Source organism: Echinococcus granulosus, assembly GCF_000524195.1.
Source record: "Echinococcus granulosus chromosome Unknown EG_S00009, whole genome shotgun sequence".
Taxonomy (NCBI): domain Eukaryota; kingdom Metazoa; phylum Platyhelminthes; class Cestoda; order Cyclophyllidea; family Taeniidae; genus Echinococcus; species Echinococcus granulosus.
The window spans coordinates 790,129-796,469 of record NW_020170389.1 but is presented as its reverse complement, the minus strand read 5'-3'; positions in this window follow the sequence as shown (position 1 = coordinate 796,469).

Here is a 6,341-nt window from a genome sequence, read left to right as displayed (position 1 = left end):
ATATTTCGACATCCGCTGCATTTCTCCAAGTCATTATCTAGGAAGGTTTGCATCCTCATGTTACAAGACAAGTTACTTACAAGGCTTCTCTTCATTATGCAAATTTTAAGATATTAAAAGTGTTTCACAGCTATTCTTTGATTAAGGCAAGCCACTGTAACATAATTAAGCTAATTTCAGGGAGCCTACCTTGAATGTACGCGGAATAATTAATTAACCGAATTTGGTTTGATTAAATCACATTATTATTTCTCCATGAGCTTGAGTTTTGAGGAGCAAGTTTTAATAAGGTGTAGTTCCGCAAAAGAAGAAACACATTTTCAGTCTGAATAGATAAAATCCAGGATTTATAAAAACGTGATATTTCGGGATTAGCTAATTCAGAGCTGATAACGTAGCAACGACGGTGGGAACAGAGAGATGGGGTGAGGCGTCACTCTGACCACACCTACGGCAATGCTTTCAGTTTATTTGGTGTGCAAAGAACATGCGCAAAAGAACCCTTTGTCGGTATACAACTCACGCGAGTGTTCAAACACACGGTTGATTCTAATCATACCCACTTACTATCTACGTCTCTCCATATAGCTTATAATAGCGAATTGGGGCGTTTGGGTGTTTGTATTTGAAAGAGCAGGTATTATCGCGTTTTTTGGAACCGACGTATCATCTTAAAGTATGATTGAATCGACTCACCCTGCGGTTATTTTTTTGCGATATTTAAATTATGCTTACCTTTCTCTCAGTTTGATTACCTTTGAAAAATGTAAATAATTGCATTTATAGCATTCACACAGATGCTAACTAATTTAATGAATCCAAAATATATTTTATACTGTACCTCAAATGTCTTATGCCTACTTTTTAACATAAACGTCTCTGCATCAGCGGTGGACAACTAAAAATTTAAGCTTCCAAGTGATGCTAAGTATTAAAGGGATTTGAATAATGCTATTAAATAGACCAAATAACCATTCCATTGACTTATTTCAATGCTCATGGATACGCCTGTTGCTAAGGGCATTCCCGATCATTTTAATGCTATTTCTATTGGGAAGAGCGGTTTCCTTTATAAAACAAACTTATGAATGCTTCTTTGACTTTTATTTAAATTGTATTTAAATTCAATAATCCTTAATTTATTTTTTTGAGTCGCCCAAAAACATTATTGGCTCACCAAGTTTAAATGATTCAGTCACCTCAAACTCGCATTCTGTATGTTTTTTATCCATTGCGATTAAATTGTGGTGATGAAAGCCACAGTCAGAAAGTCCATGTTACACTTTTGTATTAATACTCTATACAAATGAATAGGTAGCAAACATTCACAAGTAGATGTGAGTTATAGGCGTTACGCATTTGTAAGGCCCCACTTTCATTATCTGAATCTCCACGTCAAGCATACATGATAGATTTACTAAGAGAGAGATGAATTTCAAAGGAGAAATAAAGTAAAATAGTTGACTATACATTTAAACATTGTAAGATCAGGTCATAGCAGTCTAGTTCTCCCTAGGCCTTAGTGGCAGACATGTCAGTCCGATGACCAAATCATTATAGAACCATTAAAGTAGAGCGCAACGCAATGACGAGCCTAGTAAGAAGCGTTACTTTATCTGCTTTATAGTATAAAATTATGCCATTTAAAAGGAATAAGAGTCACAATAACTCTTTGAAAACAACAGGAAATTAAAGATGACGCAGAATACGCTAGGATATTTTTAGGAAAATAATAAAGGGAGCTTTGCACGACACACCGCTGAATGCAGGTACGGGGTTCCGTCCGCACGGCATCGGAAACAAACTGTATGCCAATTCCTTCTTAGCTTAGGCTCTCCTTTAGATTATTACACTGCTTCGTAGTACCCTACACCTGCTCTTACAAGCCTAGAGCAAGATCGGAGGACATCCGTACAAGTTTCTCTCAGAACAATGATTTCGCCATTTCTCTGATAAAAGGATTGTACTTTATCAAAAATGCAAGCACTGAGTTCGTTTCAATGCAAAAATTTGCCAGTAGATGATAAGACGATCCTGGGTGTCACTGTAGATGAAAGGATCGCGCTGTTGAAATTTCTTGTTTGCCCAGAACTGGCTTGGGATATAGACTGTTACAACATACCCCCACAGGGGTTAGATGATTAGGACGTCTGTAATATGCTTTTTGAAAGTGCAATCATACCTATCAACAACTTCTACAACCTTTGCCACCTCTGAGAAAAATTAGACATTGAAAACTTTCATCCGAGTGTGGCCATATTTTAACTGAACAGGTTCAGAAATTGGAGGACTATGTACTGTCAACCACACATTCGATACAAATGAGGCTATATTGATCAGATAACTATCGAGTGGCATACCACACCCACAATTAAACATATTACATGCTCAAAGATTAGGCTATCCCAAGCTCTGAATCACTACGGAATTCCCTACTGCTCTATAAAAGAAGAAGGATAGAACCCTTCAACTATGTTGATTAAAAAGTTTAGACACAGAAACAATAAATGGTGCTCCACCTCTGCCCTGTATCAACAAGCAGGTAGATTTTTCATACACACCTCAAAATGCTTCTCTACTTTAGAATCAAATTTGCATGCTGGTAAGTAAAGATATCACAATTAATTAACTTTATAGACCGTAGTTAGTGCCTTCTAAATTCTGAAACACTGCTGCCAAATGTCAAAGGCTCATACAAATGGTCTAGGGCGGAACGCATTCGAAACACTGCACAATAAGTTTTAACAGCATGCTTATAATCGGCACGGAAATTGAAGTAAGTACCAATAATTCTATTTCGGCCGTAGAAGCTTTTCTGACGCAGGATCCCCAGACCTGTCACTTTTTACAAAGATCAGTAAGATTTCTGACCCACTTCCATTAAACAGGAGGTCACTTAGGAAAGAACGCACGCATTAAATCCATACATCGTTAATATTAGGTAATCAGACAAAACTTCAGTTTTTCCAGATTCGGTAGACCCTTAAAGACTATTCGCAAAATGATCTACCGGGGTCACAAGCCCGCAGCATTAGCTAATGGGGAAGCAAGCAAAGAAATTCTCAGTGGAAGAAAGAGTGCAATAAAGGTCTTTAAAAGGAGTAAACCATGAGTTTTACTCGATACTGGTTCTAGCATTCCCTAATTCCCAATTAGATGCTCAACCATTTGTCCTGGACACGGATGCTGGCGTACTCTCACAAAAAAATAAATTTAAAATTACTTCATCGTTTACAAAAATACTAAAGTAAAGCAGATAAGACAGAAAGGCGCAATCAATACGTGCCTTTTACTATTTTCAAAGCGATTAAGCATTTAAAACATTATCTGATGGCAAAGAAATTTATTGATGTAACAAATCATTAACGATTGACTTTGTTAAAGGAAATGATAAAAAGGATCGCAGCAGTACGATTTTGTTATGCAACGCAAGAAAAGAAGTTCACATTAGTAATGTAGAGGCCTTGTTTAGCAAACCAGACTCCAAAAACATGGATGTTAATCATATGATCACCATTTTTAGGGGGTGAATCTACAAGATATTGATGGAGAACTTCTCAATGTTTTGCTTCCAATAGTGATCTGGAATAAAAGAGAGTCCTCCCAGTCCTCCAATTTTATCATCGAGTCAAGTGGCTAAGCTTTTAAAACATAAATTCTTGAAATCATCAAAAAATGCTGAAGTTCTCTTCTACCAGAATCGGATCGAAGTCCCCAATCACCTTGCGGTCTTGGTATCATTAGCACAAACATTCTTCCATGGGTTACATTGACATTTTGAACAATCAAAGGGTACTAGTTGCCTTTGGTTACCCTGAAGTTTTGATGAACCTGCAGTGCATGCAGGAAAGTTTTGGAACCACAACTCATGAAAATTGCATTGCTTCAGCTTGAGGAGGAAAAGTCGACATTTATAATCACCCATTACGAAGGGAAGAAACTGGCTTGTTTGCAATGATGATTCACTTCACAAAAGTTGCAGAAAAGCAACCTTACAAGGTCCAAGACACCCCAAGTGTGCTGGCATTTTATTGTAACAGACTGATTTGTCAGCACAGTCACCCAAGGTGCTAATCTTGAGATTCAGTTGGTTACTGAAATGTGCAAAACTTCCGAAATTTTAAAAGTACAGACCAAATCCGATTATAAACATTAATCTAACTGCTGACTGTATTAACCAAAAGCTTCAAATCTCATAATCGAGAGAAATGCCTAGATCGGTGCCTCCTAGCATAAAAAGTTAGTGTCTACCGGCTCTTCTCAGTTTGAAATGCCTACCTGTTTCGAAATGATAATACTATTCAATTTCCCCGGCCAAATGCAGACCTGCTATTTAAAACCCTCCAAAGCACGTGCTACGGCTAAAAGCACCTAGACTTCTCGCACTCATAACGAAAGGAGTATCAGGATAAATGATCCCAATCGACTTCTTATCAAGGCAATCTAGTGTGTATTATTCACCATTTTCACTCCTCTAATTATGTTGTAAATCTCACTAACTTTAAGGCTCTCCGTGGCAAGGATCATTTTATTAATGCACCATTTGGTTCACAATACGCGCTTTGATTTACAGGCAGAAAAGTTCATTGAAACAATGTGAAACAATATTATGGGATGCTACCATTTAAACACGACGAGGTCTACATGTTGATCGAAGAAAAAAAGTCCTACCAGCAGTAGTTTTTAAGAAAATTAGTGCTAAAGAGAGAAGTGGATTCGGCATTCAAAATAAGGAAGGAACTATGCAGCACTTATTTTGTTTTGCTACACTTCCAATTCGCAGGTCAGTCGGTTATACCAGATATGGTTCTAACCAAATGCCAATTTATTCCGTCATAATCGTAGGCAAAAATTACGTAAAAATAAATGACAGCAAAGCATTGGTTTAAATTACACGAACCAAGAAAAAATTCCCCAGTCCTTCAGCTGTTCGCTTCGATAGTATTTCCACCTTGACGGTGCACCCGCACGTTATACGATCACTGCAAATAAACCGTTTGATGACGTTTGGGCCTCCGATTCATTAAAGGCAACCTTGATAGTTAAGCTTGTCTCTTTCAATTTCATTACAATCTTATTCAAAGACACAAGAAATACATCACGCCCTAGATTTGGCTGTTGATTAAATTAGTGGAATCTTACAGAGCTGTCATAAATAGCATTGAGCATTAAGAGATACATAAAAGCTAGTTAATGAGTAAAAATTTTGGTGCGATACGTGTGCATAATGGCGTAGTACAGGTAGGGATTTCAGTCACCAAATTATAATCAATTAAACTTTTTCCTAATGGAAATTGCACCGCTTACATGGCTTCTTGCCAGTTTTCCTAATGAATGCTTTCTTTGTAAAATACCGTTAGTCACAAAGTCTCGTACAAAAGTTGGCTCCCAACACTTTGGCATCACTTTACTCAAATGGCGATTTTATTCACATTTCCTATTAAGCATAATATTTTGCAAGAAATAAAGGAAAAGGGACGGATGAATGTAGTACATAACCAAGAGACTTGCTTTTGTATATCACATGCATATTAATAGTAATTTTATACATCTGAGGTAGTTTATAAGATGACGAGTAAAAGTCTAAGTCCTATATTGCATTAGTTTTGGAGTCAAAATTGTAGATAATTTGATGCACAATGTGTCAAAATGCCACTGTGGTGTAAGTCGGTAATGACAAGTGACTTAATTACCCTTTAACCAAATTAACGGGTTGGCCTACATGGTTATTAGTTGAAATTCTAATAAGAGTATTTTAAAAATAACCACCTCCCAATGTCCCGGTTGCGTTTGAACAACCAGAAATTTTCTGACAGATAAACTTTAATTGAGAAAATGGAGACTTCTTTATTTCTTTAAGATTTCAGACAAAATCGTGCCTCTTGTATTGACCCCAATATCCCCATCAACTTTTTGGAAATGAGTGCCAATTTTTACAGGGATAAGAAATTGTCAATAACTTCTAGTGGATAATTCCTGGTTGGACGGGTAATTTTAAAGCGAGTTATAAATGGTAGACCCCTTCAAATAACGTAATAAGGTGAAGTGATTCTATAAGTGTATGTACGTGAATGATCTCGGTTCGCTCGAACCATGGAAGCTCATCTCAAGCACTGGCGGACAGATTGAGCGCCAAATAATTCAGCGGAACTCAAAGCAGGGTATAGATATGCCATTGATGCGATTAAGATCTATGGGACAATTTCGACAGCTCACTTCTTCGGTCAAAAACCGGTTGACTGGGCATTATTTGTGTTCTCAGTTATGATATACGAAAAAAGTTGCTACTGAAATTGAAAAAGCAACTTGTCACCGACCTTCGCAGACCTTTGTAAATAAAC